Source organism: Notamacropus eugenii, chromosome 2 (genome assembly GCF_028372415.1).
Source record: "Notamacropus eugenii isolate mMacEug1 chromosome 2, mMacEug1.pri_v2, whole genome shotgun sequence".
NCBI lineage: Eukaryota > Metazoa > Chordata > Mammalia > Diprotodontia > Macropodidae > Notamacropus > Notamacropus eugenii.
Window position 1 is genome coordinate 41,388,557 of NC_092873.1, and position 14,044 is coordinate 41,402,600.

At 41.1% G+C, this 14,044-nt stretch overlaps 1 pseudogene; it reads left to right on the forward strand.

Annotated features, from left to right (window-relative positions):
* Positions 1-1,105: 1,105 nt before the first annotated feature.
* The window catches only part of LOC140522614 (aldehyde dehydrogenase, dimeric NADP-preferring-like), a 37,336-nt pseudogene continuing 24,397 nt past the window's right edge, over positions 1,106-14,044 (forward strand).

Consider the following 14,044-nt stretch of genomic DNA (forward strand, 5'->3'; position numbering starts at 1 on the left):
GGTCACACAGCCAGAGAGCGTCAGAATGAGCAGCCATGTTCAGGATGCAGTGTCCCAAGAAGGTGCCCCCATCCCCAAAGTTGTCCCCACTCACCTGGATTCTGATGTGTGTTGGTGCTATTTGTTGAGGGAGGGATGCCTGTCTGTCCTTGTGCCTTAGTAGTTGGTATTTTGAGAAAGGCAAAGTCCTGGTGGAAAGTACCTCAGACAGAGAATAGAGAGACTAGCTCTGTCACAAACTTGTTGTGTGATCTGGGACAAATTGCTTTACCTCTCTGGGCTTCAGTCTTTTCTTCTAGAAACTAAGGGGATTAGTCCGGCATTTTCCAGGGGGGTATAATGGAATGTAGGCTGGATCTGGAGGTATAAAGTCTGAGTTCAGATCCTGACTTGTCTTCTTATTCTGAGATCCTCCTTAGAAAACAGAGAGAACACTGGACATGGGGTTAGAGAAGCCTGAGTTCATATCCTGCCTCTTGTACTTACTAGCTGTGTGACTATAGGCAAGTCTCAGAGAGTGAGTAGCAGATTCTAACTTTGAACTCAAGTTCCATAAGTCCATGCCCATTGGCCAACTTCACTGTTCCTCCCAAGATACTGTGATGTCCTAATGTGAAGTCTGTTTTTCCAGCTAATTTCACATGAATCTCCATCTCATACTCTATGCTTCATTCCAACTCCCCATACAAGCTATTCCCTACACATGCTATCCATTTCTTGCCTCCATGCATTTGCACATGCACTTCCCTACCTTTAGCATGCCTTCCTTCCTCACCTCCATGTCTTTGGGTAGCTCCCAGGAAATTACAATTCAGTGTTCACCTCCCACACCTAGTTTTTCCAGATCCTTCTCAGTTGTTAGTGTTCCTCACTCTGCCCCAAAATTCCTTTGTTTTTCTCATCTGTGTACATATTGTAGACTCTCAGTAGAATGTAAGTCTCTTCAGGTCAGGCGCCAGTGTTGGGTTTTGTCTTGACATCTTGATAGAGGACCTGGTGTATAACATCATCCTGAGAAGTGTTTTTTGGATTGAACTGAATAGAAAGGTTGATCATTTCACTTTCATTTTCTAAAAAGTCCTGTCTGTCTCTTGTGGCCCTTTCTTCTCAGAGACTATGAGTAAGCTTGGTCACACCATGAAACAGACTAGAGTTGGCTTCAACTCTGGCAAAACCTGGCCCTTGAAATTCTGGATCCAGCAACTGGAAAACCTCAAAAGGATGGTGAAGGAATGACTCTGGCAAAACCTGGCCCTTGAAATTCTGGATCCAGCAACTGGAAAACCTCAAAAGGATGGTGAAGGAGAGAGAAGGGGAAATTACTGGAGCCCTGTATTCTCATCTCCACAAATTAGTGATTCAATCCAAGAGCCCAACCTTAACCAGGAGCCCATCCTAGGGACTATGGGACATGCCAGAGGGATAGGGGCAAACCACATCTGCCCTCAAAGAGCTTAGGGTTGAACTGGGGAAAGAAGGTTTACAGTCAGAGAATGGCCCCTTCAAGCTGAAAATCCTATGACCCTCTAAATACAAAGCCATAGGGTAAACTGCAGTGGCACTAGTAGGGGCATAGACTTTAGGGCAAATTCAGAATGGAGGGAAGAATGCATGGGGAAGTCATTTGCAATGACTTTGAGGAGGATGGGGGAGGGTAGGACTCAAAAGAATGGAACAGGAGAGGAATGGGAAGGGGATTCCACACAGAAAGGAAATAGAGCAAAGATGTGGAGGCCAGAATAAGTGCAGATTGGGGCTTGGCCTGAGCAAAGGGCTGGGTCTGAGGGAGAGAGATGATTGTACTTTGTAGAGGGGAGGGCATTGAAATCCAGGCAGAGATTCACAGTAGTCAGAGCAAGAAGGGCACTCAGAAATCTTGGCCTCCTGGGCTCCTGAGTGGTCTTCCAGCCAACCAAGCCAAGCCAAGAGTAGACCTGGGAGAGATCTCAGAGTTGCCCTAGTCTGACCCCTCAGTTTCCAGAAGATGAAAGGAAATGACTTGTCCCAACAGTCACAATCATGCTTTCTTACCATTCAGTGATAGCCCACTACCTTCACAGGTCCTTTTACAACCTGATGTACATAGTTGATATCCATTCCTAAGACTTCGTGTTTAGGAGCCATGACCCAGTTAACAGAGAGCTGGCATTCAGGGGGCTTGTAAGCAGATAGGCAATTGTCCTAGAGGTTTTTGACTTGACTCTCTGCCTCTTATTTGGGGAGTGGAATCTGGTACCTTTTGGTAAAATGTAAAAACAAAGAGATTCTACAACCTGACAACTTGGGTTCAAGTCCTGCCATTGGTAATTGCTCCCTGTGTGATGATGGGTCAATCCCTTCACCTTCCTTGGTCTCCATTCTGTCATTGTATAAAATAAGAAGGTTGGGGAAGAGGTCTCTGAGGCCCAGAGACTCTGATTTTACCCTGAATGCCATTGCTGTCACAGAGCAAGCAATCCTCACTCTATCAAGAGTGCATTTACTTATTGGAAGAAGTTGACTATGTGATTGCCAGCCTTTCCCAGTGGATCCTGGATGAGCCAGTGGAGAAGAATGAAAATACAAACAATGAACAGCCCCCCATCCACTTAGAACCAATGGGTGTGGTTCTGATCATTGGGAGCAGGGATTGTGCCTTCTTTCTGTCTCTTTACCTAGTCAAAAAAAAGAGAAAAATGATCAGTCTGGGAATGAATGGCCATCAGGGGTTCAGGCCCAAACAGAAACTACTTAAATTTCCTCTCAGTCAGTCAGGGCCCAAACAATGACCAACTGAGGCTTCACCTGTAATCCATTGTTTTCCAATCAATGAATTTGCGTGTAAAGCCTGGTCCTTAAGAAAAAAAATTTCAGCTATCAAAATTTGTATTCCTTTGGGTAGAACACCTGCAGGAAAGAGGATGTTACCCTTTGTGGACAGAGATAAGACAAGACAAGTGAAGACAACACTAGACAAGACAACTGGACCAGATAAGACTAGATAAGACAAGACAAGACAGAATCAGAAAAGACTAGATTAGAAAGAAAGACAAGACAAGATTAGACAAGACAAGACTAGCCAAGACAAGAAAAGACTAGACAAGACTAGACAAGATGAGACTAGACGAGACAAAAGCTCTGTGGGCCAACTGGCCACTTTCTTTTGGGTGCCCAGTGGGGAGACTCCTCTTTCTGCTCACAGAGGTTGTGGTTTTTCCTTAATTCTCAAGGAGGACCATGGCATCAGCAGAGTGATGCCATGATATGCAAGTGAATTGGACCAAATCTACTTGTTAGCAACATGGCCTGGGCAAGTGGTTTAAGCCCTCTGGGTCTGTTTGTTCAGCTCTAAAAGGCAGATGGTCTGCCCCTCTTGATTCTTTCCTAGTCTCCCATTTTGCAGGTAGTAAGAAGGAGAGTCATGATTTAAACCTCTGACCAAAGGACCAGCATTCTTTGCACCCCACATTGTATCCTCCCGTTAGATTTGGATGATCACTCAGCTTCTGTCTTCTCTCAATTAGATTGTGACCCCTTTTCTTTGTGTCCAACCATCTAGGTGGTTCATTGGTTAAAGGGATGGACCTGGACTCAAGAGTTCAAATCTGGCCTCAGACACTTACTAGCTGTGTGACCCTGGGCAAGTCACAAGCCCTGTTTCCCTCAGCTTCCTCATCTATAATATGGATATAATAATAATAATACCTAACTGTCAGGGATGTTGTGACAATCAAAGGAGATAACACTTGTAAAGGGTTTAACACAATACTAATTCTGCTTTTTAAATCCTCCTTCTCCCCATTGGCTTTTTGGACCTCTTTTTCCAATTGAGTTAGCTTCTTTTTAAAGGTATTATTTTTCTCAGCATTTTTTTGGTTCTCCTTTAATAAGCTGCTAACTCGTTTTTCAAGCTCTTCTATTACTTGAGTCTTGACTTCCTCCAACAATATGCCTTGCTCTTCATCATCCAAAAGGATGGGGGAAGACACCTGTTCCCCAAGAAAGTAACCTTCTACGGTCTTATTTTTTTCCCCTTTTTTGGGTATTTTCCCAGCTAGTTACTTGACTTCTGAGTTTCCTCTCCACCACCACTTCACCTCCAGTTCCCACAAACCAGCACTGGGGGCTGAGATTCAGATGAGCTGCTCCAATCTCTCAGGGGCTTTAGGCAGGGGCAGGGCCCTTTTCAGTGTGAGATTAAGATCAGCTGCTCAGGTGGGGGCAGGGCTGTCACACAGGGCTCAGTTCCCTCAGGGGCTTTACCATGAGACCTTCAACAATGGATGCAGGTTGCTGCCTGCCTTGGGAGACTGTCTACTGCTGCCTCCATCACTGCCACCTGAGGAGGCCTGAGTTATGGGGACACACTGCTCCCTTCTTGGCCAGCCGCAAAAACCCTCTTACTGACCTTTAGTGCCTATGTATTGAGAGATCTGCGTTGCCCCTGGAGATTCTGTCCCTGAAGCCTGCTCTGTTCTGGTCCTCCCAGTGCCTTGTGGCCAAGGCTGGGCTGGGCTCTGCTCCACGTCTGGTGTGACAGACCTTTCCCGTTGGTCTTTCAGGTCACTCTGGGCTAGAAATCTCTTCCACTTCGTTGTTCTATGGCTTCTGCTGCTCTAGAATTTGTTGAGAGTTCTTCTTTACAGGTATTTTATGGGCTATGGGGTAAGAGCTAGTGTATGTGCATCTTTCTACTCCACCATCTTGGCTCCATTGTGAGGAAGTATTTTAAGGAGACAGAAAAATCATGTAACTTGATTTGACAATTAATAGCTCAATCAAATTGGAGATGACCCTATGTGTAAGGATACCAAGCTATCATTTGCTTGTTATTTAAGACTTTATGGGACTACAATTTACTTTTGTTTTAAGCTCTGATTACAGGAATAGTTGTCTAAGTCATTATAAAGTCAATTGACTGCAGACTGAGGGTTGCTAAATGCAGATATTTGGGGAGAGTTTTGAAGACCTTGGACATGACATAACTAGGATCGTCCTAACTCTGTTTCCCAATTTTGCTATGTGCTTTCTGAAAAGGGAAAATTTCCCATTTGATTACTCCTAAACCCTGCTTTCAGCACCCAGTGACCACAAGATTGGCTGTCAGATACTGATTCATTCCTGGAACTGAGCAGAGTTAAGGAGATTCTTTCCTTCTGTTAAGATATATAACATTGTTCCACTTTTACTTTTATAGCAAATTTTTATAATCAAAAAGTTATATTAAATGATTATCAGGTGATATAGTGTGTCCACGTGTTGGTGGGGAGATGAATTTCTGTGCAAGATGATGTGGAAATGCATTTACCTTACTGGATAATGGGTTGCTTCAAGTTTTAAATATATAATAAGGTATATTGCTGAAAATGTAATTTATCTAAATGTTGTTTTATTAGGAATTGTATTGTTAAAAAAAGATGAATGGGTTGTGAATTTCTGTGTTGTAGAATTCCTATGGAGAAAATGAGAATCCTTGAATATTTTATATATGTGTGTGTGTGTGTATGTGTGTGTGTGTGATTTTCAAGCCTGTTTCATCTAAGAATGTATGAAGTATGTTAAAAAGTTTATTTCTGCTATTAAGAAGGAAGTTTTAACTAAAATTGCTTTTGCTGTAAATCAAGGATTTACAAAATTATGTTAGTGAAAGGAAACTTGGTAATTATGCAAAGGCCTTGGTTTTAGATTTTTTTCTTATAATATTTGTCAGTTAGGCTTAAGAAGGTTTTGTGATAAATTATAAATTGTTTTTAAGAGGAAAATATTTGTTGTGTGAAGAAATGTTTTGTAAAATCTTTTGTATGATTTTTGGAAGGCCTACCAAATTTATATTTGTAAGTTAATTTGTTACAGGCAGAAGTTTCCCTTAGGGATAATCCTGTCCTCAGCCTGGAATGGGATCCTTCTGGCTCATTTTCTCCATGGTGTTCCTCTGAAAAGGAATATTATCCCACTTGACTATTTCTGAGTCTGGCTATAAGGTGGAGGTGATATCTAATTTGGTTCTTGTTTTTCATCTTTATGGCTTGTTTCTGTAAGTCAAAGCAGACAGTTTAAATTAGTACTCATATAGTCTCATGAAAGATAAAATCCCTGAAATACTACATTCTTTTCCAGGGGTGACCCCAGGTGGTCTCAGGGTCCCAGGGATGGTCTTGATGGGAGTGGCCAGTAGCTTGGAGATTTTAATTGATAGAATTAAGGGTTGGAAGTAGAATAACGATTTGGTTATAGGGAAAAGCTTATGGGCCTCAAGAGAGCCGGATCAAGTGGAGAAATCCAAGGAGCTTTCAAGGTGAGGTTTTCCAGGGCCCTTTAGATAAATGGGACAAAAACATGAGGTCCTTGTAGATTTCAAAGTGATGTAAAATCAGTTGGGTATTCATACAATAGACTGAATTAATTACTGAGACTAAATCAGAGACATCTTCAGTTTGGGGAAAAGAATTTCAGTCCAAGTTTCTTAGAGGCAGGTAACCTCTGATAATACTTTTGCAATGATGGAAAAGTTTAATGTTTCTCTTTTCATTTGAATTCATTTCACGAACATAAGTTGAAGTTAGTGTTAGAACTTATCATATGTGTAACTCATTCTTTTAGACTGAGCATGCTTAGAAAGGGATAGAGAAGCTTGGGGAAAAGATGTAAATCTATTAGAACAATAATTTGTGATTTTAGTGGTAAATTTGATTTTATGATGGTCATTTAATCAGGAACTAGAACAAGTATAGAAAGACATGCAAGCTACTTAAGACTTGCCTTAAAGCTGTTTCTCAGCCAATGTGAAATTATAGTCATATCTGAAAATGATTATTGAAGTTTCCTATTTTAATATTTTATGGGATTATTAACTGACTGTTCTTCTGAGTCTAACTCTACATGTTGATAGTAAGAAAGGCTGTCTGAGCCACTGATCAATGATGCTAGGGAAACTGCAAGATGCTGGTATGAACTGCAAAAGAGTGATCTCACAGGAAAGTTGGAAGAATGAATGTTCCACCTGAACTGAGGTAGGATTCTCCTGACTCAATTTCCCCACTGACATCTGGCAGACTTTAAGCCTGGCTAAATGCCAGTTGACAATCTACTCCTGCTTGGAATTAATGTGGTGAGGGAAACTGTTCCAGATTTGTCCCTACTCTTAATGGCAATGTCTTATAATCAGAAGTTTTGTAAGCATATTACCAGATCTAATAAAAATGGGTTGATAGGGGAACATCTGAGGTGAAGACGTAAGTCTAAGGTTAAAGTACTAGGCTTAGGATTTTGGACCAATAACAATTAGTTAGGATCTTTTAATTCTAATCAAGTCAAGGGATTGTGAAGTTAGCATATTTAGTTAATATTATTCTTGTTCCAATTGGTTAATATTTAAAAAAAAGAATGGTTTGTGGTCTATCTTGTCAATGCTTTAAAGGAAGCATCACATGACCAGAAGTTGGAATTATTTTATAACATGATATGTACTGTGTTAAAAATGATTATTTAGAGGAGCAGAGCCAAGATGGTGGAGTAGAAAGACTCACATACTTTAGCTCTTCCCCCACAACCCATAAAATACCTGTAAAAAATGATTCTCAACAAATTCTAGAGCAGCAAGAGTCCCAGAACGACAGAGTGAAAGAGATTTCCAGTCAAAGGTAACCTGGAATGCCGACAGGAAAGGTCTATTGCACAGGACATGGAGCAGAGTAGAGCCCAGCCGTGGCTGTGCAGCACTGGCACTGGGAGGAACAGAACCAGAACAGGCCTCTGGGGCAGAATTCCCAGTAGCAGCAGAGGGTCTCAGATCCCTCACCCACAAGTGCCAAATAAAACTTCAAAGGTCAGTGAGAGAGCTTTCCCAACTAGGCAAGAGGGGAGCAGGGTCCCCCCCAACACCAGCCCCAGGCAGCAGTGACAGTAGTGGTGGTGGCAGCAGTGGTGGCAGCAGCTGCAGAGTCCTTTTGTGAAGCACTTCACCTAAAGCCCCTGGGGGAATTGAGCAGCTGATCTGAATCCCAGCCCTGAGCATGGTCCTTGGGTGAGGAGGAGCACTAGGACCCTCCTTTTTACAAAAGATTCAGAGGCCAAGTAACTGACTGGGAAAATGCCCAAAAAAGGGAAAAAATAAGACTATAGAAGGTTACTATTTTCGTGAACAGGTATTTTCTTCCATCCTTTCTGATGAGGAAGAACAGCGCATACTGTCAGAAGAAGCCAGGACTTCTGCATCCAGTACCTCCAAAATAAATATGCAATGGTCTCAGACCATGGAAGAGTTTGAAAAGTGAGTCATCAGCTTGCTAAAGGAGACCCAAAAAATGCTGAAGAAAATAACACCTTTAAAAAGAGGCTAACTCAATAGGAAAAAGAGTTCCAAAAAGCCAATGAGGAGAAGAAGGCTTTAAAAAGCAGAATTAGCCAAATGGAAAAGGCGGTTCAAAAGCTCACTGAAGAAAATAGTTCTTTAAAAATGAGAGTGGAGCAGATGGAAGCTAATGACTTTATGAGAAACCCAGAAATTACAAAACCAAACTAAAAGAATGAAAAAATAGAAGATAATGTGAAATATCTCATTGGAAAAATGCCTGGAAAATAGATCCAGGAGAGACAATTTAAAAATTATGGGACTATCCGAAAGCCATGATCAAAAAAGGGGCATAGACATCATCTTTCATGAAATTGTCAAGGAAAACTGCCCTGGTATTCTAGAGCCAGAGGGCAAAATAAATATTGAAAGACTCCACCAATCACCTCCTGAAAGAGATCCGTGTTAAGGGCCAGGATGGAGTGTGGTTGACAAGTTCAGGATAGACTATCAGGGAAACTGTTCTTTGAGACTGTGCTCATTATCATCTGGAATGGCTCTCCATGCCCCCTGGATGTTGCTGTCTCTGTGAGATAAGCAAGAGAACTACAGAATACAAGGGATATGTAAAATAGATGCCCTCTAGACTAACAGTTTTTAAAACAATAAGAATGGCCATATCACTAGGACGGGAGATGAGTAGAATGTCACATAGACTTGCATTTTCCATCTATAAATACCCTGACCCTCAGATCAATAAACAAAGTTGCCCTATCTTCTCTTGCCTGCCCATGTGTCTTTCTTTTTTACTGCTGTCACCAAGCCACGTGGGGATACAGGACATCAACTACATCTGGCACCTGAACAGGGACCTGACCCAGCAACGGGACTCATCTTTCGGTGAATGGCCCCCTGGGAAGGAGCTCCGAGTTGTGACAAAGCAACTAAGGTAAGGGGAAGCCTCAAAGAACCCCTGCAGGGGCATTTCACTTTATCCAAGGTACATGCAGACACAGTAAAATCTCAGCAATTAGAGGCTTATGGGTAGAACTTATTGTGTTAACAGAATCAAAAAGCAGATTCTGTTCATAAGAAATAAAAACTGACAGGTAAATAGCAAAAGTAAGGTTAACAATGGGCCAGATACTTTTAAGGGTAGAAATACTCAGGTGGGGCAGATGCAGAGAAGGAGGAAGGGGGAGAAGAGCTGTATTTCTGGTCAGAGGAAGCCTCAGCACCCCTGGAACCTTTGGCTCCCACAGAAACGCTGCCATTCTATACTCCTCCAGAAACCCCAGATCCCAATAATCCAGGAGGAGTTGCAAGAGAATTCATCCCTCTGGATTTTAAATTTATGAAGGAATTAAAACAAGGGGCAATCAATTATGAACCAAGTAATCCTTACATTCAGTCTCTTCTAGATAGCATTTCTCAGACAGCCCTATGCCCCACTGCTTAGTGTAATTTAGATAAAACCACTCTTGAAGGAGATTATTTAATTTGGAAATTTGAATTTCATAAAGTATGTTTGGAACAAAGTAAAAGAAATCAAGCCAAAGGTCTAATCTGTGCAGAGGATTTCTGATAATCTTTTCTTAGTTTTTGATCTTTTCTCGGTTGTTGAATTCTTTTTTATTGTCCGTATATGTATTCTGTCTCTGTATGTTGTCTGTGAGTGTGTTTGTGTGTTAATCTCTTTCCCATGTTTTCTCTTTCCTTTCCCTTTGTCCCTTCTCTCTGATGACTGCAGCATCAGGGAGGAGAATGGGAGAAAGAAAGAGAGAAACTAATCTTATGTTGCTAAAGGCTATTTCAGATAAGGTATACAAGGAAATAACATATATGCAGTTTTAAGGAAAGCATAAAAGTTTTGGAAATTGTTGGAAAGTTGTTGGTAAAATTCTCTCTCTCTTTCTATCTTTTAACCCTGGCCAGGTTGTGAAGGTGGAGAGAAAGACAAGAAGAAATAAGGGAAACCTTTTCCCTCATATCAGAGAGGCAGATTGACTAGCATTTTAATTATGTCATGCCTCACCTAAAAGAGAAGTTTTTGTATAATGGGAAATAACCAAAAAGTGGTTATTCTGGTCATATTTTAAGTGAAACATGTCACTCCTAATTGGATGTTTAAGACAGGTCAGAATTAGTTATATTATTTGGCACTAAGGCAAATTGGAAAAATGCATAGATCTGAAAAAGAGACACCTCAGAGATAAATAAAGCTTTAGAACTCTTCAATAGAAAGGAGGGGACTTGGTGCCACTGGATAGTTGTCCAGAAGTCTCCCACACTTCAGCTGATAGATTCAAAAGCCCTCTCTTTCAAAGAAGTTCCTAAGGAGTGGACACAGAAGTAAAATTTACTTGAGTAAAGGTTAGAACCATTAAGACTTTTCTTTTGCCCTGAAGTCCCGACTCTGATTATCCAGCTAAGGCTGCAGTGAATAGTTAGGACTGCTAAAGATAACTCTTATCATCCCAGATTAGATCAAGGGAAGAGAATGCTAAAGAATAGTAGGGAATTTAATTTACCCTCCCTGAGAGTAGGGGTTGGGCCACAGCAGTATGAGATCACAAGCCAACCAGCCCCTACATTTAGGAAGCCCAGTCTTCCGTTAATATTTATATGTCATGGTTTGGAAATATTTGACACCTAAGGTTCACTATTTGTGTTACTGTTGTGCTTCTAAATTGTAATAGTCTTGTATTGTAAAAATTGATTAACCCCTGTAATCCAGAAACATTATTAGACAAACCAATTTCTAATCTGAATTTTGTTGAACCTAAAAGATGTTGGGAAAATTGTGTAAAACCCGCTATGTTATTTAGAATTTTTTCAGTCTTGCTAAGTTTGTCCTATAATATTTTGTTTTTTTGTAATTGCCATTTAGAAAACCAGGTATTTTCACCTTTGCCTGTTAAAGAAGTTTCAGTTAAAACCATTTGGCTCTCATTTTAAAAGTTGTAAGATTGTTAACTTAAGCTATTTGGAGTTACTGTTTTAATGCTAAACCTAAAATAGTTAAATGATTACTGTATGTGGAAAGAAAGGAATTGAATGAAAACTCTGTTTAGATTAGTTCTGCCCATTCAGAACAGTCCTCCTGTATGCTTGCGGGTAAGTGCAGGCATAAGTGAGGTACCAATCTCCTTTATTTTGTAAAATTGCTAAGGCCCCTGGAAACCATCCCTGTGGGGTAGAGTCATCAGCCCCCTGAGAAAGAAACGTTATTGGCTTATGCAAATTATAAAAAATGAATAGGACATGCTCAGAAGTTGTAATAAATGGCGAGGATTTTTGTCAAGAGTAGGGAATACTCTGGGAATATGTAAGATCTCAGTTCCTCCAAGGTGGCACAATCAAGCATGTACTGGTCTGGACGCAGAGAGAAATTTTTGTGCCTGGAATCTTAGCAGGGTTTCCTCTACACAGTCACCTGGCCTCCAGTTCCGCCAAGTCAGCAGTGGGGGCTGATTTTCAGATAAGCTGCATGGGCAGGGCCACCATTCAGTGTAAGAGAAAGACCAGCTCCCCGAGGGCCTCCACACAGGGCGGAGGCAAGAATCAGCTCCTCATTGCCCCCAGAGTTTTTACGATCCAACAATGCATTTAGCTGCTGCACCTGCGATGTGGCCTCTGAGGCAGCTGCCTGCTGTCAGAGGTATGGGAAGGCCCTTCTCCCTTCCTGGCCAGCTAAAAAAGCCCCTTCACTGACCTTTGGCGCCTGTGGGTTGAGGGATCTGGGAACCTTTGCTTCTGGGACTGGAGATTCCCGACTGGAGATTCTGTGACTGGAGATTCTGCCCCTGAGGGCTGTTCCCTTGGCCACGAGGCCAAGGCTGGGCTGGGCTCCACTCCACGTCCTGTGCAACAGATGTTTCCCATGGGCCTTTCAGGTCACCCTGGGCTGGAAATCTCCCCCACTCTGTTGTTCTCCACTTCTGCTGCTCCAGAATTTGTTGAGAGTCCCTCTCTACAGGTTTTTTATGGACTGTATGAGGAGAGCCTGCATATGTGTGCCTTTCTACTCTGCCATCTTGGCTCTGCCCCCTTATGAAGAGGATTTTTGGCAATTGACTTTTACATCAGGACAAGTTTTAAATTTGAAAAGGAAAAGATCTTAAATGGAATTCCCTTATCCATATGAGTCCTGGTAAATCTTTATTGCTTACTGCAACTCCATGAGAATAGAAATGACTATCTGACTGAGCTGATTAGTGAATTTTGCATACTGTTTAAGGCTAAAGACATTTGAGACTATAAATGTTTTTGTTCCGAGTTTGAATTAAAACAGTATCTGATTTGAAAGAAATGCCACAATCTACTCAAAGGGAGTATTTGCCACCTGACTATTCCTGAGTCTGGCTATGAAACAGATACTACATAATTGGAGAATTTTACTCTTATCTGAATTCAAACAGAGTCAAGGATGTTTTATTCTGTCGTATTTGCTCTGTCCCATGTCCCTGCTTTCTCTTTCTATATAGCAAATTTCTATGATCAATAGTAAGTGACCACCAAAGCATGTGAGCCCCTTTTGTGTAATCTTACCAGGAAATCTAATATTATTTTTATCTGAAATTAGAGCATGTTCACCAATTTAAGTAGACTACTTAAGACTCACCTAAGATGTTGCCCTTGTTTAAAAGGATTTTATGAGCAGCAGTGTTTTTCTGTAATCAGTCTCTTACTGTGGGGAGATTCTATTGCACCTTTGTGACTAAAGCATTTTGTGTTATCTAGGAATTCTGTGATAATTGAGAATTTGGTTCTAATACTTTGGGAATTCATATTACTTAAGGACACTTTTATACCAACTAAGTTTGAATGGATTTTAATTTTAAAGGTGTATTTTTGTTTCAAAGTGAGAAGACTCATTTTAAAGGTTTTCAGCTAATTTTCTTTATAAAATTTTATTTCAGAAGAAATATTTTAAAACAATCTTTCTTGTAAAGCCTACTAAATTTTCATTTTCAAGACAGTGTAATTGATAAATTGATATGTGATGATCTATAAAGCAGAGGAGATTTTGCTGTTTTGATCTGAATTTGTGGTCATTCCATGGCCTGGGCAGGGGTTGAAATTAGTGTTTGAACTTATTAACAAGTTTTTCTTCCAAAGGGAATGTAGTCAGAGAGGGAGAAGCTGGCCTGTAAAACAACGATGTACATGTATTCAGTTGTAAGGTTCAAGTTTGACATCTCTTTTGTTTAAGACAATACAATTATGCTAGTGAAGAATGATAACTTGTGAGCTATCTTGTCTATGGTAGGAATATAAAGGAAAGTGAAGCAGTCTGAATGATGGAGTTCAGACTCTGGCAACCTCCCTGAACTCCCCTTGAATCTCGTCACTTAACCTGGCTTTTCATACTCAAATTTGTAGCCAGGTCTTCCTGAATCTTCCCATTTAGTCTGGCCTTTCATATTCAAATCTGTTGCCCTTGGCCTAGTGTGGCCTTCCTTTGTCTGTTATGCCAGGGAAATTGTCTTTTATTTATACTCCTTTTGTGCCTGTTTGATCTTTGTCTGACCTCCATGCCAGATTTGTCTTTTCCAGAGTGCAAGCCATCAACTTCCAGATAACTACTCAGGCTATGTATCCCTTGAACAGGACCCATTGAGGCTCAGGGACAGCTCTACATCCAATCTCAGCAGGAAGCAATTCCAGAGACTGAGACCTTCATCCCTTACCCCAAAAGATCTTGGGTCCCATCTCATACACAACTGCCAGGGCCTATTTTAGAGGGAAATAGACACACAGACAGCTTGCTCA